The sequence below is a fragment of the Pseudophryne corroboree genome, unplaced genomic scaffold (genome assembly GCF_028390025.1).
Source record: "Pseudophryne corroboree isolate aPseCor3 unplaced genomic scaffold, aPseCor3.hap2 scaffold_150, whole genome shotgun sequence".
Classification (NCBI taxonomy): domain Eukaryota; kingdom Metazoa; phylum Chordata; class Amphibia; order Anura; family Myobatrachidae; genus Pseudophryne; species Pseudophryne corroboree.
In genome coordinates this window covers 1,101,468-1,122,069 of record NW_026968131.1, presented here as the reverse complement: position 1 = coordinate 1,122,069, position 20,602 = coordinate 1,101,468, and the positions used below count along the sequence as shown (strand labels likewise).

General features: G+C 48.2%; 16 non-coding genes and 1 pseudogene across 16 annotated transcripts; 16 read left to right on the top strand and 1 right to left on the bottom strand.

The window, feature by feature from the left end:
- Positions 1 to 568: 568 nt before the first annotated feature.
- Positions 569 to 732, top strand: LOC134999820 (U1 spliceosomal RNA). The gene has a single exon (XR_010201891.1). It is a non-coding gene; the product is annotated as a U1 spliceosomal RNA (small nuclear RNA).
- A 152-nt stretch (positions 733 to 884) lies between these two features.
- On the top strand, positions 885 to 1,047 carry LOC134999933 (U1 spliceosomal RNA). Its single transcript, XR_010201998.1, has one exon. It is a non-coding gene; the product is annotated as a U1 spliceosomal RNA (small nuclear RNA).
- Positions 1,048 to 1,721: 674 nt separating this feature from the next.
- LOC134999765 (U1 spliceosomal RNA) lies at positions 1,722 to 1,885 on the top strand. Its single transcript, XR_010201838.1, has one exon. It is a non-coding gene; the product is annotated as a U1 spliceosomal RNA (small nuclear RNA).
- Positions 1,886 to 2,037: 152 nt separating this feature from the next.
- LOC134999872 (U1 spliceosomal RNA) lies at positions 2,038 to 2,200 on the top strand. Its single transcript, XR_010201939.1, has one exon. It is a non-coding gene; the product is annotated as a U1 spliceosomal RNA (small nuclear RNA).
- Positions 2,201 to 2,874: 674 nt separating this feature from the next.
- LOC134999817 (U1 spliceosomal RNA) lies at positions 2,875 to 3,038 on the top strand. The gene has a single exon (XR_010201888.1). It is a non-coding gene; the product is annotated as a U1 spliceosomal RNA (small nuclear RNA).
- Positions 3,039 to 3,190: 152 nt separating this feature from the next.
- On the top strand, positions 3,191 to 3,353 carry LOC134999914 (U1 spliceosomal RNA). The gene has a single exon (XR_010201979.1). It is a non-coding gene; the product is annotated as a U1 spliceosomal RNA (small nuclear RNA).
- A 674-nt stretch (positions 3,354 to 4,027) lies between these two features.
- LOC134999634 (U1 spliceosomal RNA) lies at positions 4,028 to 4,191 on the top strand. The gene has a single exon (XR_010201714.1). It is a non-coding gene; the product is annotated as a U1 spliceosomal RNA (small nuclear RNA).
- A 152-nt stretch (positions 4,192 to 4,343) lies between these two features.
- On the top strand, positions 4,344 to 4,506 carry LOC134999866 (U1 spliceosomal RNA). Its single transcript, XR_010201933.1, has one exon. It is a non-coding gene; the product is annotated as a U1 spliceosomal RNA (small nuclear RNA).
- A 1,968-nt stretch (positions 4,507 to 6,474) lies between these two features.
- Positions 6,475 to 6,638, top strand: LOC134999812 (U1 spliceosomal RNA). The gene has a single exon (XR_010201883.1). It is a non-coding gene; the product is annotated as a U1 spliceosomal RNA (small nuclear RNA).
- Positions 6,639 to 6,790: 152 nt separating this feature from the next.
- On the top strand, positions 6,791 to 6,953 carry LOC135000071 (U1 spliceosomal RNA). The gene has a single exon (XR_010202108.1). It is a non-coding gene; the product is annotated as a U1 spliceosomal RNA (small nuclear RNA).
- A 674-nt stretch (positions 6,954 to 7,627) lies between these two features.
- On the top strand, positions 7,628 to 7,791 carry LOC134999626 (U1 spliceosomal RNA). Its single transcript, XR_010201705.1, has one exon. It is a non-coding gene; the product is annotated as a U1 spliceosomal RNA (small nuclear RNA).
- Positions 7,792 to 7,943: 152 nt separating this feature from the next.
- LOC134999963 (U1 spliceosomal RNA) lies at positions 7,944 to 8,106 on the top strand. Its single transcript, XR_010202026.1, has one exon. It is a non-coding gene; the product is annotated as a U1 spliceosomal RNA (small nuclear RNA).
- A 674-nt stretch (positions 8,107 to 8,780) lies between these two features.
- Positions 8,781 to 8,944, top strand: LOC134999819 (U1 spliceosomal RNA). Its single transcript, XR_010201890.1, has one exon. It is a non-coding gene; the product is annotated as a U1 spliceosomal RNA (small nuclear RNA).
- Positions 8,945 to 9,096: 152 nt separating this feature from the next.
- On the top strand, positions 9,097 to 9,238 carry LOC135000018 (U1 spliceosomal RNA; annotated as a pseudogene).
- A 696-nt stretch (positions 9,239 to 9,934) lies between these two features.
- On the top strand, positions 9,935 to 10,098 carry LOC134999726 (U1 spliceosomal RNA). The gene has a single exon (XR_010201801.1). It is a non-coding gene; the product is annotated as a U1 spliceosomal RNA (small nuclear RNA).
- Positions 10,099 to 10,250: 152 nt separating this feature from the next.
- Positions 10,251 to 10,413, top strand: LOC134999932 (U1 spliceosomal RNA). Its single transcript, XR_010201997.1, has one exon. It is a non-coding gene; the product is annotated as a U1 spliceosomal RNA (small nuclear RNA).
- A 9,454-nt stretch (positions 10,414 to 19,867) lies between these two features.
- LOC134999795 (U1 spliceosomal RNA) lies at positions 19,868 to 20,030 on the bottom strand. Its single transcript, XR_010201867.1, has one exon. It is a non-coding gene; the product is annotated as a U1 spliceosomal RNA (small nuclear RNA).
- Positions 20,031 to 20,602: the final 572 nt, after the last annotated feature.

The following is a 20,602-nucleotide window of genomic DNA, read 5'->3' as shown; positions in this document are numbered from 1 at the left end:
CCCTCTGCTTACTTTATGCCTTCCAATGCACAATGCAAACTACAGGTAGTGCTGCAGGGCCCACACCCTTTTACTTGCCTTACAGAGCAGCTCTGGAGCTGTTACAGTGCCCAGCTGCTGCAAGAAATCAGCTTGAATGCTTCAGGGGCTGGGGCATAGCCAACATGAGCCCCACACCGAAGGAGGGTGGAGGTGTTTAATGCAAACTAGGGGTCAGTCAAGCGCCGCAAAAGGCCACCATGCCCTGCACGCCCCTTTTCTGTTTTCATATGCAGACGAGGGTTGAAGCCAACTTTGACCCACTGCTTGGATGACATCACCATATGCAAATCCATCTGCGGCAGGCCTTCCCCCAGGAATGCTTGCACTAGTTGTTGCATTTGGTTTGTTGTTTGGGGGTGCTTCAGTATTAGGCAGCCTTCTGCCCTCCCATGTTCATCTGAAAATATGTGTTCTCCCTGCAGTTGTTGTCCCCAGATGAGAGTTCCCTTGTGCTGCCTCAGTTGAATCTCCTTAACTTGACAGAGATGTGCCTGAGCAGCGGCCCTCCCCAGCTCTATCCCAAATCATACTTATTTTGCATAGGAGATACCATGGTCATGAAGATTATTCTCCCAGGGTGAGGTTCATTCATTGCATTCTGGGTATGCTGACCCCTGTGATTTCCCCAAATGTGGGAAACTCGACTGCTTTATTTGTGGTAGTGGGGGACTGTGTTTGTGTTTTCTTCTGGTCAGCTCTGGTAAAAGTCAGATTTCTTTGTTTCAGATCTTCCTCTAGCCTTGTTCTTCTTTTGAGAGTTCCCTTGTGCTGCCTCAGTTGGATCTCCTTCTCTTAACAGGGGGGTGCCCGAGCAGCGACCCTCCCCAGCTCTAGCCCAACTCCTACTTACCTGCCAGGTGAGATACTATGATCATGAAGGTGCTTCTCCCAGGGCAAGGCTCACCCATTGCACTCTGGGTGTGCTGCCCCTGCGATTTCCCCAAATGTGGGAAACTTGACTGCATAATTTGTGTTTCCCCTGGTCGGCTCTCGTATAATTCAGATCTCTTTGTCTCAGATCTCTCTACAGCCTAGTTTGCTGTCTGTTTCCACTTCTCTTTTCTTCAGCCGCTCCCTTCTATACCCTTGTGCACTATCCTGACTTCTCCTCCCGTCTGCTTACTTTGTGCCTTCCAATGCACAATGCAAACTACAGGTAGTACTGCAGGGCCCACACCCTTTTACTTGCCTTACAGAGCAGCTCTGGAGCTGTTACAGTGCCCAGCTGCTGCAAGAAATCTGCTTGAATGCTTCAGGGGAAGGGGCATGGCCAACATGAGCCCCACACCAAAGGAGGGTGGAGGTGTTTAATGCGAACTAGGGGTCATCCAAGCACCGCAAAAGGCCGCCATGCCCTGCACGCCCCTTTTCTCTTTTCATATGCAGATGAGGGTTGAAGCCAACTTTGACCAACTGCTTGGATGACATCACCGTATGCAAATCCGTCTTCTGCAGAACTTCCCCCAGGAATGCTTGCACTAGTTGTTGCATTTGGTTTGTTGTTTGGGGGTGCTTCAGTATTAGGCAGCCTTCTGCCCTCCCATGTTCATCTAAAAATATGTGTTCTCCCTGCAGTTGTTGTCCCCAGATGAGAGTTCCCTTGTGCTGCCTCAGTTGAATCTCCTTTACTTGACTGAGATGTGCATGAGCAGCGGCCCTCCCCAGCCCTATTCCAAATCATACGTATTTTGCATAGGAGATACCATGGTCATGAAGATTGTTCTCTCAGGGTGAGGTTCATTCATTGCATTTTGGGTATGCTGACCCCTGTGATTTCCCCAAATGTGGGAAACTTGACTGCATTATTTGTGGTAGTGGGGGACTGTGTTTGTGCTTTCCTCTGGTCAGCTCTGGTAAAAGTCAGATTTCTTTGTCTCATATTTTACTCTAGCCTTGTTCTTCTTTCGAGAGTTCCCTTGTGCTGCCTCAGTTGGATCTCCTTCACTTGACAGGGGGGTACCCGAGCAGCGACCCTCCCCAGCTCTAGCCCAAATCCTACTTACCTGCCAGGGGAGATACTATGATCATGAAGGTGCTTCTCCCAGGGCAAGGCTCACCCATTGCACTCTGGGTGTGCTGCTCCTGCGATTTCCCCAAATGTGGGAAACTTGACTGCATAATTTGTGTTTCCCCTGGTCGGCTCTCGTATAATTCAGATCTCTTTTTCTCAGGTCTCTCTCCAGCCTAGTTTGCTGTCTGTTTCCACTTCTCTTTTCTTGAGCCGCTCCCTTCTATGCCCTTGCGCACTATCCTGACTTCTCCTCCTCTCTGCTTACTTTGTGCCTTCCAACGCACAATGCGAACTACAGGTAGTGCTGCAGGGCCCACACCCTTTTACTTGCCTTACAGAGCAGCTCTGGAGCTGTTACAGTGCCCAGCTGCTGCAAGAAATCAGCTTGAATGCTTCAGGGGCTGGGGCATAGCCAACATGAGCCCCACACCGAAGGAGGGTGGAGGTGTTTAATGCGAACTAGGGGTCATCCAAGCGCCGCAAAAGGCCGCCATGCCCTGCACGCCCCTTTTCTCTTTTCATATGCAGACGAGGGTTGAAGCCAACTTTGACCCACTGCTTGGATGACATCACCATATGCAAATCCATCTGCTGCAGGCCTTCCCCCAGGAATGCTTGCACTAGTTGTTGCATTTGGTTTGTTGTTTGGGGGTGCTTCAGTATTAGGCAGCCTTCTGCCCTCCCATGTTCTTCTGAAAATATGTGTTCTCCCTGCAGTTGTTGTCCCCAGATGAGAGTTCCCTTGTGCTGCCTCAGTTGAATCTCCTTTACTTGACAGAGATGTGCCTGAGCAGCGGCCCTCCCCAGCCCTATCCCAAATCATACTTATTTTGCATAGGAGATACCATGGTCATGAAGATTGTTCTCCCAGGGTGAGGTTCATTCATTGCATTCAGGGTATGCTGACCCCTGTGATTTCCCCAAATGTGGGAAACTCGACTTCATTATTTGTGGTAGTGGCGGACTGTGTTTGTGCTTTCCTCTGGTGAGCTCTGGTAAAAGTCAGATTTCTTTGTCTCAGATCTTCCTCTAGCCTTGTTCTTCTTTCGAGAGTTCCCTTGTGCTGCCTCAGTTGGATCTCCTTCACTTGACAGGGGGGTACCCGAGCAGCGACCCTCCCCAGCTCTAGCCCAACTTCTACTTACCTGGCAGGTGAGATACTATGATCATGTAGGTGCTTCTCCCAGGGCAAGGCTCACCCATTGCACTCTGGGTGTGCTGCTCCTGCGTTTTCCCCAAATGTGGGAAACGTGACTGCATAATTTGTGTTTCCCCTGGTCGGCTCTCGTATAATTCAGATCTCTTTGTCTCAGGTCTCTCTTCAGCCTAGTTTGCTGTCTGGTTCCACTTCTCTTTTCTTGAGCCGCTCCCTTCTATGCCCTTGCGCACTATCCTGACTTCTCCTCCCGTCTGCTTACTTTGTGCCTTCCAATGCACAATGCAAACTACAGGTAGTGCTGCAGGGCCCACACCCTTTTACTTGCCTTACAGAGCAGCTCTGGAGCTGTTACAGTGCCCAGCTGCTGCAAGAAATCAGCTTGAATGCTTCAGGGGATGGGGCATGGCCAACATGAGCCCCACACCAAAGGAGGGTGGAGGTGTTTAATGCGAACTAGGGGTCATCCAAGCACCGCAAAAGGCCGCCAAGCCCTGCACGCCCCTTTTCTCTTTTCATATGCAGATGAGGGTTGAAGCCAACTTTGACCCACTGCTTGGATGACATCACCGTATGCAAATCCGTCTTCTGCAGAACTTCCCCCAGGAATGCTTGCACTAGTTGTTGCATTTGGTTTGTTGTTTGGGGGTGCTTCAGTATTAGGCAGCCTTCTGCCCTCCCATGTTCATCTGAAAAAATGTGTTCTCCCTGCAGTTGTTGTCCCCAGATGAGAGTTCCCTTGTGCTGCCTCAGTTGAATCTCCTTTACTTGACAGAGATGTGCATGAGCAGCGGCCCTCCCCAGCCCTATTCCAAATCATACTTATTTTGCATAGGAGATACCATGGTCATGAAGATTGTTCTCCCAGGGTGAGGTTCATTCATTGCATTTTGGGTATGCTGACCCCTGTGATTTCCCCAAATGTGGGAAACTTGACTGCATTATTTTTGGTAGTGGGGGACTGTGTTTGTGCTTTCCTCTGGTCAGCTCTGGTAAAAGTCAGATTTCTTTGTCTCAGATTTTCCTCTAGCCTTGTTCTTATTTCGAGAGTTCCCTTGTGCTGCCTCAGTTGGATTTCCTTCACTTTACAGGGGGGTACCCGAGCAGCGACCCTCCCCAGCTCTAGCCCAACTCCTACTTACCTGCCAGGTGAGATACTATGATCATGAAGGTGCTTCTCCCAGGGCAAGGCTCACCCATTGCACTCTGGGTGTGCTGCTCCTGCGATTTCCCCAAATGTGGGAAACTTGACTGCATAATTTGTGTTTCCCCTGGTCGGCTCCAGAGCCGGCCCTAACCAATATGATGCCCTAGGCAAGATTTTGGCTGGTGCCCCCTAGCACCACCGCTGGTTCCGCCTCTGACCCTGCACCCCTTTCCCAGCACCATCACCCCTCACCCATAGCAGTCCTTATTTTGGTGTTTGTACCCCCTATATTTTAAATAGAAACAGTTCGCACATTTGGCGCACAGCCCAAAAAGGGGTGTGTTTTTGCTGGCAAGGGGCATAGCCACACAATAGTAACCCCAATTCCAATTACGCCACACAGTACTGCAACTTTATTCACATTTGATCATGCGATAGTTTCCATAATTCATATTACATCCCACAGTAGTATTACTTTACCTTATAAACATTACTCATCACAGTAGAGCCCCTTATTCACGTTACATCACACTGACTTGCTCCTTATTCACATTACACCACACACTATTGCTCCTTATTCATATTAGATGACACAGTAGTGCCCTTTCTATACGCAACGCCACATAGTAGAGCACCTTATACACATAATGCAACACATTAGTAATGCATTTATACACATAATTCCACACAGTAATGCCCCTTACACATTATTAATGTCCTTATAACATAATGTGCCCTACACATTATGACAACCTTTATTAATGCCCTTTTACACATAATGTCCCTTACATATATGCCACACATTATTAATGTACTTATACACATAATGACACACATAGTGCCCCCTACACATTTGCTGCACATTATTAGTGCCCCTATACACATAATGACACACATACAGTAGTACCCTGTTACACATATGCCGCACATTATTAATGCCCTTATACACACAATGACACACATAGTGCCCCTTACACATAGGTTGCACATTATTAATGCAGTTTTACATGACACACATAATGCTCCTTACACATATTCTGAACACTACTGCACAACCAACCCACTCACATGCACACATCACTCACACTGCCACTAACACTGTGACCTCTGCCTCTGCTTGGAAACAGATGTGTCCTCATAAATCTTGCCTCAATGCTAACGTCGGGCACCTTTTTTTATGAAAATGCATCTTATTTGCATTGCTATGCGGCTAGGATGAACAAGCAGCTTCTGCTGATTAAAATGATATGCAGCATGCCTATATACTGTGTGAGACTGTGGCTGTATCTGCATATGAAATGCTACACACAGAATATAGGCATGCCGCATATCATTTTAATCAGCAGAAGCTGCTGATGCCCCTAGGCATATCAGATGCCCTAGACAATTTCCTAGTTTGCCTATGCCTATGGCCGGCTCTGGTCGGCTCTCGTATAATTCAGATCTCTTTGTCTCAGGTCTCTCTCCAGCCTAGTTTGCTGTCTGTTTCCACTTCTCTTTTCTTGAGCCGCTCCCTTCTATGCCCTTGCGCACTATCCTGACTTCTCCTCCTGTCTGCTTACTTTGTGCCTTCCAACGCACAATGCGAACTACAGGTAGTGCTGCAGGGCCCACACCCTTTTACTTGCCTTACAGAGCAGCTCTGGAGCTTTTACAGTGCCCAGCTGCTGCAAGAAATCAGCTTGAATGCTTCAGGGGCTGGGGCATAGCCAACATGAGCCCCACACCAAAGGAGGGTGGAGGTGTTTAATGCAAACTAGGGGTCAGCCAAGCGCCGCAAAAGGCCACCATGCCCTGCACGCCCCTTTTCTCTTTTCATATGCAGACGAGGGTTGAAGCCAACTTTGACCCACTGCTTGGATGACATCACCATATGCAAATCCATCTGTGGCAGGCATTCCCCCAGGAATGCTTGCACTAGTTGTTGCATTTGGTTTGTTGTTTGGGGGTGCTTCAGTATTAGGCAGCCTTCTGCCCTCCAATGTTCATCTGAAAATATATGTTCTCCCTGCAGTTGTTGTCCCCAGATGAGAGTTCCCTTGTGCTGCCTCAGTTGAATCTCCTTTACTTGACAGAGATGTGCATGAGCAGCGGCCCTCCCCAGCCCTATTCCAAATCATACTTATTTTGCATAGGAGATACCATGGTCATGAAGATTTTTCTCCCAGGGTGAGGTTCATTCATTGCATTTTGGGTATGCTGACCCCTGTGATTTCCCCAAATGTGGGAAACTTGACTGCATTATTTGTGGTAGTGGGAGACTGTGTTTGTGCTTTCCTCTGGTCAGCTCTGGTAAAAGTCAGATTTCTTTGTTTCAGATCTTCCTCTAGCCTTGTTCTTCTTTCGAGAGTTCCCTTGTGCTGCCTCAGTTGGATCTCCTTCACTTGACAGGGGGGTGCCCGAGCAGTGACCCTCCCCAGCTCTAGCCCAACTCTTACTTACCAGCCAGGTGAGATACTATGATCATGAAGGTGCTTCTCCCAGGGCAAGGCTCACCCATTGTACTCTGGGTGTGCTGCCCCTGCGATTTCCCCAAATGTGGAAAACTTGACTGCATAATTTGTGTTTCCCCTGGTCGGCTCTCGTATAATTCAGATCTCTTTGTCTCAGGTCTCTCTCCAGCCTAGTTTGCTGTCTGTTTCCACTTCTCTTTTCTGCAGCCGCTCCCTTCTATACCCTTGTGCACTATCCTGACTTCTCCTCCGGTCTGCTTACTTTGTGCCTTCCAATGCACAATGCAAACTACAGGTAGTGCTGCAGGGCCCACACCCTTTTACTTGCCTTACAGAGCAGCTCTGGAGCTGTTACAGTGCCCAGCTGCTGCAAGAAATCTGCTTGAATGCTTCAGGGGATGGAGCATGGCCAACATGAGCCCCACACCAAAGGAGGGTGGAGGTGTTTAATGCGAACTAGGGGTCATCCAAGCACCGCAAAAGGCCGCCATGCCCTGCACGCCCCTTTTCTCTTTTCATATGCAGATGAGGGTTGAAGCCAACTTTGACCCACTGCTTGGATGACATCACTGTATGCAAATCCGTCTTCTGCAGAACTTCCCCCAGGAATGCTTGCACTAGTTGTTGCATTTGGTTTGTTGTTTGGGGGTGCTTCAGTATTAGGCAGCCTTCTGCCCTCCCATGTTCATCTGAAAAAATGTGTTCTCCCTGCAGTTGTTGTCCCCAGATGAGAGTTCCCTTGTGCTGCCTCAGTTGAATCTCCTTTACTTGACAGAGATGTGCATGAGCAGCGGCCCTCCCCAGCCCTATTCCAAATCATACTTATTTTGCATAGGAGATACCATGGTCATGAAGATTGTTCTCCCAGGGTGAGGTTCATTCATTGCATTTTGGGTATGCTGACCCCTGTGATTTCCCCAAATGTGGGAAACTTGACTGCATTATTTGTGGTAGTGGGGGACTGTGTTTGTGCTTTCCTCTGGTCAGCTCTGGTAAAAGTCAGATTTCTTTGTCTCAGATTTTCCTCTAGCCTTGTTCTTCTTTCGAGAGTTCCCTTGTGCTGCCTCAGTTGGATCTCCTTCACTTTACAGGGGGGTACCCGAGCAGCGACCCTCCCCAGCTCTAGCCCAACTCCTACTTACCTGCCAGGTGAGATACTATGATCATGAAGGTGCTTCTCCCAGGGCAAGGCTCACCCATTGCACTCTGGGTGTGCTGCTCCTGCGATTTCCCCAAATGTGGGAAACTTGACTGCATAATTTGTGTTTCCCCTGGTCGGCTCTCGTATAATTCAGATCTCTTTGTCTCAGGTCTCTCTCCAGCCTAGTTTGCTGTCTGTTTCCACTTCTCTTTTCTTGAGCCGCTCCCTTCTATGCCCTTGCGCACTATCCTGACTTCTCCTCCTGTCTGCTTACTTTGTGCCTTCCAACGCACAATGCGAACTACAGGTAGTGCTGCAGGGCCCACACCCTTTTACTTGCCTTACAGAGTAGCTCTGGAGCTGTTACAGTGCCCAGCTGCTGCAAGAAATCACCTTGAATGCTTCAGGGGCTGGGGCATAGCCAACATGAGCCCCACACCAAAGGAGGGTGGAGGTGTTTAATGCAAACTAGGGGTCAGCCAAGCGCCGCAAAAGGCCACCATGCCCTGCACGCCCCTTTTCTCTTTTCATATACAGACGAGGGTTGAAGCCAACTTTGACCCACTGCTTGGATGACATCACCATATGCAAATCCATCTGCGGCAGGCCTTCCCCCAGGAATGCTTGCACTAGTTGTTGCATTTGGTTTGTTGTTTGGGGGTGCTTCAGTATTAGGCAGCCTTCTGCCCTCCCATGTTCATCTGAAAATATATGTTCTCCCTGCAGTTGTTGTCCCCAGATGAGAGTTCCCTTGTGCTGCCTCATTTGAATCTCCTTTACTTGACAGAGATGTGCCTGAGCAGCGGCCCTCCCCAGCCCTATCCCAAATCATACTTATTTTGCATAGGAGATACCATGGTCATGAAGATTATTCTCTCAGGGTGAGGTTCATTCATTGCATTCTGGGTATGCTGACCCCTGTGATTTCCCCAAATGTGGGAAACTCGACTGCTTTATTTGTGGTAGTGGGGGACTGTGTTTGTGTTTTCCTCTGGTCAGCTCTGGTAAAAGTCAGATTTCTTTGTTTCAGATCTTCCTCTAGCCTTGTTCTTCTTTCAAGAGTTCCCTTGTGCTGCCTCAGTTGGATCTCCTTCACTTGACAGGGGGGTGCCCGAGCAGCGACCCTCCCCAGCTCTAGCCCAACTCCTACTTACCTGCCAGGTGAGATACTATGATCATGAAGGTGCTTCTCCCAGGGAAAGGCTCACCCATTGCACTCTGGGTGTGCTTCCCCTGCGATTTCCCCAAATGTGGGAAACTTGACTGCATAATTTGTGTTTCCCCTGGTCGGCTCTCATATAATTCAGATCTCTTTGTCTCAGGTCTCTCTCCAGCCTAGTTTGCTGTCTGTTTCCACTTCTTTTTTCTTGAGCCCCTCCCTTCTATACCCTTGTGCACTATCCTGACTTCTGCTCCCGTCTGCTTACTTTGTGCCTTCCAATGTACAATGCAAACTACAGGTAGTGCTGCAGGGCCCACACCCTTTTACTTGCCTTACAGAGCAGCTCTGGAGCTGTTACAGTGCCCAGCTGCTGCAAGAAATCAGCTTGAATGCTTCAGGGGATGGGGCATGGCCAACATGAGCCCCACACCAAAGGAGGGTGGAGGTGTTTAATGCGAACTAGGGGTCATCCAAGCACCGCAAAAGGCCGCCATGCCCTGCACGCCCCTTTTCTCTTTTCATATGCAGATGAGGGTTGAAGCCAACTTTGACCCACTGCTTGGATGACATCAAAGTATGCAAATCCGTCTTCTGCAGAACTTCCCCCAGGAATGCTTGCACTAGTTGTTGCATTTGGTTTGTTGTTTGGGGGTGCTTCAGTATTATGCAAGCCTTCTGCCCTCCCATGTTCATCTGAAAATATGTGTTCTCCCTGCAGTTGTTGTCCCCAGATGAGAGTTCCCTTGTGCTGCCTCAGTCGAATCTCCTTTACTTGACAGAGATGTGCATGAGCAGCGGCCCTCCCCAGCCCTATTCCAAATCATACTTATTTTGCATAGGAGATACCATGGTCATGAAGATTGTTCTCCCAGGGTGAGGTTCATTCATTGCATTTTGGGTATGCTGACCCCTGTGATTTCTCCAAATGTGGGAAACTTGACTGCATTATTTGTGGTAGTGGGGGACTGTGTTTGTGCTTTCCTCTGGTCAGCTCTGGTAAAAGTCAGATTTCTTTGTCTCAGATTTTCCTCTAGCCTTGTTCTTCTTTCGAGAGTTCCCTTGTGCTGCCTCAGTTGGATCTCCTTCACTTTACAGGGGGGTACCCGAGCAGCGACCCTCCCCAGCTCTAGCCCAACTCCTACTTACCTGCCAGGTGAGATACTATGATCATGAAGGTGCTTCTCCCAGGGCAAGGCTCACCCATTGCACTCTGGGTGTGCTGCCCCTGCGATTTCCCCAAATGTGGGAAACTTGACTGCATAATTTGTGTTTCCCCTGGTCGGCTCTCGTATAATTCAGATCTCTTTGTCTCAGGTCTCTCTCCAGCCTAGTTTGCTGTCTGTTTCCACTTCTCTTTTCTTGAGCCGCTCCCTTCTATGCCCTTGCGCACTATCCTGACTTATCCTCCTGTCTGCTTACTTTGTGCCTTCAAACGCACAATGCGAACTACAGGTAGTGCTGCAGGGCCCACACCCTTTTAGTTGCCTTACAGAGCAGCTCTGGAGCTGTTACAGTGCCCAGCTGCTGCAAGAAATCAGCTTGAATGCTTCAGGGGCTGGGGCAGAGCCAACATGAGCCCCACACAAAAGGAGGGTGGGGGTGTTTAATGCGAACTAAGGGTCATCCAAGCACCGCAAAAGGCCGCCATGCCCTGCATGCCCCTTTTCTCTTTTCATATGCAGATGAGGGTTCCAGCCAACTTTGGCCCACTGCTTGGATGACATCACCGTATGCAAATCCGTCTTCTGCAGACCTTCCCACAGGAATGCTTGTACTAGTTGTTGCATATGGTTTGATATTTGATGATGCTTCAGTATTAGGCAGCCTTCCGCCCTCCCATGTTCATCTGAAAAGATGTGGTCTCCCTGCAGTTGTTGTCCCCAGACGAGAGTTCCCTTGTGCTTCCTCAGTTGAATCTCCTTAACTTGATGGGGGAGGGGCTGCCCGAGCAGCCACCCTCCCCAGCCCTATCCCAACTCATACTTATTTTGCATATGAGATCTCTTGATCATGAAGATTGTTCTCACAGGGTGAGGTTCATCCATTATATTTTAAAATAGGAAGGTACAAATTACATATTTGAATTGCATCTATGTGTTGGATTCAAATGTTCCCCCCCCCCTTCCTTTCTCAATTGTGCCCGTCAGCAGCTATTCTAAGGTTGCTGACAATGGGTGTGACACATTAATTTCTTCTGTGGGGTACACTGGACTCCACAAGGATTCACATTGGGGTGTAGAGTAGGATCTTGATCTGAGGCACCAACCGGCTCAAAGCTTTTGACTGTTCCCAAGAAGTTCAGTGCATTCTCCTCTATAACCCCGCTTCCATGAACAGGGAGCTCAGTTTGTAGTTGGTGCCTTCAGTAGCAGGCCACTTAACAGGGGCCTGCCTCAGGCAGCCTATTCTTAGCTATTAATTTTGACAAGAAACGAAGAACTTGTTTTATGAGAATCTACAAGGGCTGCAGCAGGCTAGGTCTAATAGACATCTTTACTGCAGCTTCATCACTCCCAGCGGCGCCGTATACTCCCGTGCCCTGGTTGCTGGGTCACTGCAGCGGAGGCTCCGGTTTCTTCCTAAGGTCAGTCACACACACACCGCCCTTCCGGATCACGAGGCCGCTGATGAAGGGGAGCGTGGCCGTAGGGGGTGGACCGTGTGCGCACTGGCGTGGACACTGATTACTGGGCAGCCGCTCCACTAGCCACCAGGTACAGTTAAGGAGCACAGGTCTGGGGGTTTTTCTCCTATATTAAACCAATTTTGTACTGCCCGCAGCGCATTGTGATAGGTAATAGGGCCTGATTCAGGTTGGATTGCAATCACAATAAGCGATCCAACTGCAAAAATTGCTAAGAGCATACGCATGTGCCTGCATTTTCTGCGGCACCCCGCAGAGAATGCGATCGCCTCTGCCTGTCAATCGGGGCAGGGGGGGAGAGGGGGTCAGCAACACTCCATTTCCAAGTCAGGGATGGAGCGGTGCGGGGGCAAGGCTTCAAAATGGGGTCTGCAATGGAGGAGACACAGGGGGCGTGGTCACAGCGGCTGTATGACATCACATTCAGCCGCTGTGATCACAAAAATGGTGGCGGCTTCCTGCGCGCACATACAGTCTGCACCAGCAGGAGGCGACACCATTTTTTATGATCACGCTGAACTGCAGTGCGACTGCAATTACAGCATGGTCAAGAAGGGAGGCGTCATGCTGGGTGGCCATTAGAGATGAGCGGGTTCGGTTCCTCGGAATCCGAACCCGCCCGAACTTCACCCTTTTTTGCACGGGTCCGAGCAGACTCGGATCCTCCCGCCTTGCTCGGTTAACCCGAGCGCGCCCGAACGTCATCATCCCGCTGTCGGATTCTCACGAGACTCGGATTCTATATAAGGAGCCGCGCGTCGCCGCCATTTTCACACGTGCATTGAGATTGATAGGGAGAGGACGTGGCTGGCGTCCTCTCCGTTTAGATTAGAAGATAGAGACGAGTGACATTTGATTTACTACTAATTTGGGGAGCAGTTGAACTTGTCAGGAGTACTCAGTAGTGCAGAGTTTTGCTGATAGTGACCACCAGTTTTATTATTTATAATCCGTTCTCTGCCTGAAAAAAAACGATACACATACCATATATGTGCTCAGCCTCAGTGTGCTGCATGATATATCATCTATGTATATCTGACTGTGCTGAGTGCTTACTGCTCACACAGCTTAATTGTGGGGGAGACTGGGGAGCAGTTATAGCAGGAGTACAGTGCACACTTTTGCTGCCAGTGTGACCACCAGTATATTGTCTGCCTGAAAAAGTTAAACACTCCTGTGGTGTTTTTTTTTTTTATTCTATAAACGCATTCTGCTGACAGTGTCCAGCAGGTCCGTCATACATTATATTATATAAATATTTACCTGCAGTAGTGTTATATTTTTTTTTTCATCTCTATCATCTTTATCATCTCTATATTAGCAGACGCAGTACGGTAGTCCACGGCTGTGGCTATCTCTGTGTCGTCAGTGCTCGTCCATAATTGTATACCTACCTACCTGTGGTGGGTTTTTTTTTTCTATCTTCTTCATACTAGTAGTTTAGGAGTCTGCTGACAGTGTCCACCAGGTCCATCATTATATTATATACCTACAGTAGTAATATATTTATTATATTATCTATACTAGCAGACGCAGTACGGTAGTCCACGGCTGTGGCTATCTCTGTGTCGTCAGTGCTCGTCCATAATTGTATACCTACCTGTGGTGGGGGTTTTTTTTCTATCTTCTTCATACTAGTAGTTTAGGAGTCTGCTGACAGTGTCCACCAGGTCCGTCATTATATTATATACCTACAGTAGTAATATATTTAGTATATTATCTATACTAGCAGACGCAGTACGGTAGTCCACGGCTGTACCTACCTCTGTGTCGTCACTCGTCCATAATTGTATACCTAACTGTGGTGGGTTTTTTTTTTCTATCTTCTTCATACTAGTAGTTTAGGAGTCTGCTGACAGTGTCCACCAGGTCCGTCATTATATTATATACCTACAGTAGTAATATATTTAGTATATTATCTATACTAGCAGACGCAGTACTGTAGTCCACGGCTGTACCTACCTCTGTGTCGTCACTCGTCCATAATTGTATACCTACCTGTGGTGGGGTTTTTTTTTCTATCTTCTTCATACTAGTAGTTTAGCAGTCTGCTGACAGTGTCCACCAGGTCCGTCATTATATTATATACCTACAGTAGTAATATATTTAGTATATTATCTATGCTAGCAGACGCAGTACGGTAGGCCACGGCTGTGGCTATCTCTGTGTCGTCAGTGCTCGTCCATAATTGTATACCTACCTACCTGTGGTGGTTTTTTTTTTCTATCTTCTTCATACTAGTAGTTTAGGAGTCTGCTGACAGTGTCCACCAGGTCCATCATTATATTATATACCTACAGTAGTAATATATTTAGTATATTATCTATACTAGCAGACGCAGTACGGTAGTCCACGGCTGTACCTACCTCTGTGTCGTCACTCGTCCATAATTGTATACCTACCTGTGGTGAAGTTTTTTTTCTATCTTCTTCATACTAGTAGTTTAGCAGTCTGCTGACAGTGTCCACCAGGTCCGTCATTACATTATATATACCTACAGTAGTTATATATATTTTTTTTTATATCATTAATTATCATCTCTATACTAGCAGACGCAGTACGGTAGGCCACGGCTGTGGCTATCTCTGTGTCGTCAGTGCTCGTCCATAATTGTATACCTACCTACCTGTGGTGGGGTTTTTTTTTCTATCTTCATCATACTAGTAGTTTAGCAGTCTGCTGACAGTGTCCACCAGGTCCGTCATTATATAATATATACCTACAGTAGTTATATATATATTTTTTTTATATCATTAATTATCATCTCTATACTAGCAGACGCAGTACGGTAGTCCACGGCTGTAGCTACCTCTGTGTCGTCAGTCACTCGTCATCCATAAGTATACTAGTATCCATCCATCTCCATTGTTTACCTGAGGTGCCTTTTAGTTGTGCCTATTAAAATATGGAGAACAAAAATGTTGAGGTTCCAAAAATAGGGAAAGATCAAGATCCACTTCCACCTCGTGCTGAAGCTGCTGCCACTAGTCATGGCCGAGACGATGAAATTCCATCAACGTCGTCTGCCGAGGCCGATGCCCAATGTCATAGTACAGAGCATGTAAAATTCAAAACACAAAAGATCAGTAAAAAAAGGACTCAAAAATCTAAATAAAAATCGTCGGAGGAGAAGCGTAAACTTGCCAATATGCCATTTACCACACGGAGTGGCAAGGAACGGCTGAGGCCCTGGCCTATGTTCATGGCTAGTGGTTCAGCTTCACATGAGGATGGAAGCACTCAGCCTCTCGCTAGAAAAATGAAAAGACTTAAGCTGGCAAAAGCACAGCAAAGAACTGTGCGTTCTTCAAAATCACAAATCCACAAGGAGAGTCCAATTGTGTCAGTTGCGATGCCTGACCTTCCCAACACTGGACGTGAAGAGCATGCACCTTCCACCATTTGCACACCCCCTGCAAGTGCTGGAAGGAGCACCCGCAGTCCAGTTCCTGATAGTCAGATTGAAGATGTCAGTGTTGAAGTACACCAGGATGAGGAGGATATGGGTGTTGCTGGCGCTGGGGAGGTGAGGTGGTTTGTTTAAGTCAGGCACCCGGGGAGACACCTGTTGTCCGTGGGAGGAATATGGCCATTGACATGCCTGGTGAAAATACCAAAAAAAACTGCTCTTCGGTGTGGAAGTATTTCAACAGAAATGCGAACAACAGGTGTCAAGCCGTGTGTTGCCTTTGTCAAGCTGTAATAAGTAGTGGTAAGGACGTTAACCACCTCGGAACATCCTCCCTTATACGTCATCATAAGTCAGTGACAAGTTCAAAAACTTTGGGCGACAGCGGAAGCAGTCTACTGACCAGTAAATCCCTTCCTCTTGTAACCAAGCTCACGCAAACCACCCCACCAACTCCCTCAGTGTCAATTTCCTCCTTCCCCAGGAATGCCAATAGTCCTGCAGGCCATGTCACTGGCAATTCTGACGAGTTCTCTCCTGCCTGGGATTCCTCCGATGCATCCTTGAGTGTAACGCCTACTGCTGCTGGCGCTGCTGTTGTTGCTGCTGGGAGTCGATGGTCATCCCAGAGGGGAAGTCGTAAGACCACTTTTACTACTTCCACCAAGCAATTGACTGTCCAACAGTCCTTTGCAAGGAAGATGAAATATCACAGCAGTCATCCTGCTGCAAAGCGGATAACTGAGGCCTTGGCATCCTGGGCGGTGAGAAACGTGGTTCCGGTATCCATCATTACTTCAGAGCCAACTATAGACTTGATTGAGGTACTGTGTCCCCGGTACCAAATACCATCTAGGTTCCATTTCTCTAGGCAGGCGATACCGAAAATGTACACAGACCTCAGAAAAAGACTCACCAGTGTCCTAAAAAATGCAGTTGTACCCAATGTCCACTTAACCACGGACATGTGGACAAGTGGGGCAGGGCAGACTCAGGACTATATGACTGTGACAGCCCACTGGGTAGATGTATTGACTCCCGCCGCAAGAACAGCAGCGGCGGCACCAGTAGCAGCATCTCGCAAACGCCAACTCTTTCCTAGGCAGGCTACGCTTTGTATCACCGCTTTCCAGAATACGCACACAGCTGAAAACCTCTTACGGCAACTGAGGAAGATCATCGCAGAATGGCTTACCCCAATTGGACTCTCCTGTGGATTTGTGGCATCGGACAACGCCAGCAATATTGTGCGTGCATTATATCTGGGCAAATTCCAGCACGTCCCATGTTTTGCACATACCTTGAATTTGGTGGTGCAGAATTATTTAAAAAACGACAGGGGTGTGCAAGAGATGCTGTCGGTGGCCAGAAGAATTGCGGGACACTTTCGGCGTACAGGCACCACGTACAGAAGACTGGAGCAACACCAAAAACGCCTGAACCTGCCCTGCCATCATCTGAAGCAAGAAGTGGTAACGAGGTGGAATTCAACCCTCTATATGCTTCAGAGGATGGAGGAGCAGCAAAAGGCCATTCAAGCCTATACATCTGACCACGATATAGGAGGTGGAATGCACCTGTCTCAAGCGCAGTGGAGAATGATTTCAACGTTGTGCAAGGTTCTGCAACCTTTTGAACTTGCCACACGTGAAGTCAGTTCAGACACTGCCAGCCTGAGTCAGGTCATTCCCGTCATCAGGCTTTTGCAGAAGAAGCTGGAGACATTGAAGGAGGAGCTAAGACAGAGCGATTCCGCTAGGCATGTGGGACTTGTGGATGGAGCCATTCATTCGCTTAACCAGGATTCACGGGTGGTCAATCTGTTGAAATCAGAGCACTACATTTTGGCCACCGTGCTCGATCCTAGATTTAAAACCTACGTTGTATCTCTCTTTCCGGCAGACACACGTCTGCAGGGGTTCAAAGACCTGCTGGTGAGAAAATTATCAAGTCAAGTGGAACTTGATCGGTCAACAGCTCCTCCTTCACATTCTCCCGCAATTGGGGGTGCGAGGAAAAGGCTCAGAATTCCGAGCCCACCCGCTGGCGGTGATGCAGGGCAGTCTGGAGCGACTGCTGATGCTGACATCTGGTCCGGACTGAAGGACCTGCCAACGATTACGGACATGACGTCTACTGTCACTGCATATGATTCTCTCACCATTGAAAGAATGGTGGAGGATTATATGAGTGACCGCATCCAAGTAGGCACGTCAGACAGTCCGTACGTATACTGGCAGGAAAAAGAGGCAATTTGGAGGCCCTTGCACAAACTGGCTTTATTCTACCTAAGTTGCCCTCCCACAAGTAGTACTCCGAAAGAGTGTTTAGTGCCGCCGCTCACCTTGTCAGCAATCGGCGTACGAGGTTACTTCCAGAAAATGTGGAGAAGATGATGTTCATTAAAATGAATTATAATCAATTGCTCCGTGGAGACAATGACCAGCAGCAATTGCCTCCACAAAGTACACAGGGAGCTGAGATGGTAGATTCCAGTGGGGACGAATTGATATTCTGTGAGGAGGGGGATGTACACGGTGATGAATCGGAGGATGATGATGAGGTGGACATCTTGCCTCTGTAGAGCCAGTTTGTGCAAGGAGAGATTAATTGCTTCTTTTTTGGTGGGGGTCCAAACCAACCCGTCATTTCAGTCACAGTCGTGTGGCAGACCCTGTCACTGAAATGATGGGTTGGTTAAAGTGTGCATGTCCTGTTTATACAACATAAGGGTGGGTGGGAGTGCCCAAGGACAATTCCATCTTGCACCTCTTTTTTCTTTCATTTTTCTTTGCGTCATGTGCTGTTTGGGGAGTGTTTTTTGGAAGGGCCATCCTGCGTGACACTGCAGTGCCACTCCTAGATGGGCCAGGTGTTTGTGTCGGCCACTTGGGTCGCTGAGCTTAGTCACACAGCTACCTCATTGCGCCTCTTTTTTTCTTTGCGTCATGTGCTGTTTGGGGAGTGTTTTTTGGAAGGGCCATCCTGCGTGACACTGCAGTGACACTCCTAGATGGGCCAGGTGTTTGTGTCGGCCACTTGGGTCGCTGAGCTTAGTCACACAGCTACCTCATTGCGCCTCTTTTTTTCTTTGCGTCATGTGCTGTTTGGGGAGTGTTTTTTGGAAGGGCCATCCTGCGTGACACTGCAGTGCCACTCCTAGATGGGCCAGGTGTTTGTGTCGGCCACTTGGGTCGCTGAGCTTAGTCACACAGCTACCTCATTGCGCCTCTTTTTTTCTTTGCGTCATGTGCTGTTTGGGGAGTGTTTTTGGAAGGGCCATCCTGCGTGACACTGCAGTGCCACTCCTAGATGGGCCAGGTGTTTGTGTCGGCCACTTGGGTCGCTGAGCTTAGTCACACAGCTACCTCATTGCGCCTCTTTTTTTCTTTGCGTCATGTGCTGTTTGGGGAGTGTTTTTTGGAAGGGCCATCCTGCGTGACACTGCAGTGCCACTCCTAGATGGGCCAGGTGTTTGTGTCGGCCACTTGGGTCGCTGAGCTTAGTCACACAGCTACCTCATTGCGCCTCTTTTTTTCTTTGCGTCATGTGCTGTTTGGGGAGTGTTTTTTGGAAGGGCTATCCTGCGTGACACTGCAGTGCCACTCCTAGATGGGCCAGGTGTTTGTGTCGGCCACTTGGGTCGCTGAGCTTAGTCATCCAGCGACCTCGGTGCAAATTTTAGGACTAAAAATAATATTGTGAGGTGTAAGGTGTTAAGAATAGACTGAAAATGAGTGGAAATTATGGTTATTGAGGTTAATAATACTTTGGGATCAAAATGACTCCCAAATTCTATGAACAAGGGAAAATGTCATCATCCCGCTGTCGGATTCTCGCGAGATTCGGATTCCATATTAAGAGCTGCGCGTTGCCGCCATTTTTACTCGTGCATTGAAGAGAGAGCGGAGAGGACGTGGCTATGTTCTCTCAGTGGAAATCTCAATATCAGTGCTCAGTATCAGTGGATACTTATTGCTGCTCAGTAATACTAGTAGTGTGTCTCTCCTGCTCAGTGTCAGTTCTCAGTAGTATCCTCATCAGTGCTCAGTATCACTGCTCATTGTCTTGTGCTGCATTGTTGTGCTCAGCATACTACAGTACATTACTAATAGTCCAGTGCTGCATCTTGCTGCTCAGTGTCAGTTCTAGTATCCTCATCAGTGCTCACTATCACTGCTCATTGCATTGTGGTGTACTGTATACTACAGTAACATAGTAATATAGTAACATATAGTAACATAGTTTTTGAGGTTGAATAGAGGCAAATTGCCCATCGTGTTCAACCTGTTTTAAGTTGTGATGATTCTACATACTTGCTTAATAATGTATTATGACTAGTTAGCTACTACAACTCATGTTACCCCCGGATTAACCATGTTGATATTTTAAGTATTATAAACTTGGATAGCTTTTTCATTCAGAAATGTATCCATTCCTTTTTTAAATCCAATTACAGAGTCCGCCATTACCACCTTCCCTGGCAGGGAATTCCACATCCTGATTGCCCTAACAGTGAAGATCATAGTATCTAACCTGGCAGGTAAGTAGGAGTTGGGCCAGAGCTGTGGAGGATTGCTGCTCGGGCACCCCCTGTGAAGTGAAGGAGATCCAACTGAGGCAGCACAAGGGAACTCTCGAAAGAAGAACAAGGCTAGAGGAAGATCTGAGACAAAGAAATCTGACTTTTACCAGAGCTGACCAGAGGAAAGCACAAACACAGTCCCCCACTACCACAAATAATGCAGTCGAGTTTCCCACATTTTGGAAATCACAGGGGTCAGCATACCCAGAATGCAATGAATGAACCTCACCCTGGGAGAACAATCTTCATGACCATGGTATCGCCTATGCAAAATAAGTATGATTTGGGATAGGGCTGGGGAGGGCCGCTGCTCAGGCACATCTCTGTCAAGTATAGGAGATTCAACTGAGGCAGCACAAGGGAACTCTCATCTGGGGACAACAACTGCAGGGAGAACACATATTTTCAGATGAACATGGGAGGGCAGAAGGCTGCCTAATACTGAAGCACCCCAAAACAACAAACCAAATGCAACAACTAGTACAAGCATTCCTGGGGGAAGTTCTGCAGAAGACGGATTTGCATACGGTGATGTCATCCAAGCAGTGGGCCAAAGTTGGCTGGAACCCTCATCTGCATATGAAAAGAGAAAAGGGGCATGCAGGGCATGGCGGCCTTTTGCGGCGCTTGGATGACCCTTAGTTCGCATTAAACACCCCCACCCTCCTTCGGTGTGGGGCTCATGTTGACAATGCCCCAGCCCCTGAAGCATTCAAGCTGATTTCTTACAGCAGCTTGGCACTGTAACAGCTCCAGAGCTGCTCTGTAAGGCAAGTAAAAGGGTGTGTAGTTTGCATTGTGCATTGGAAGGCACAAAGTAAGCAGACAGGAGGAGAAGTCAGGATAGTGCAC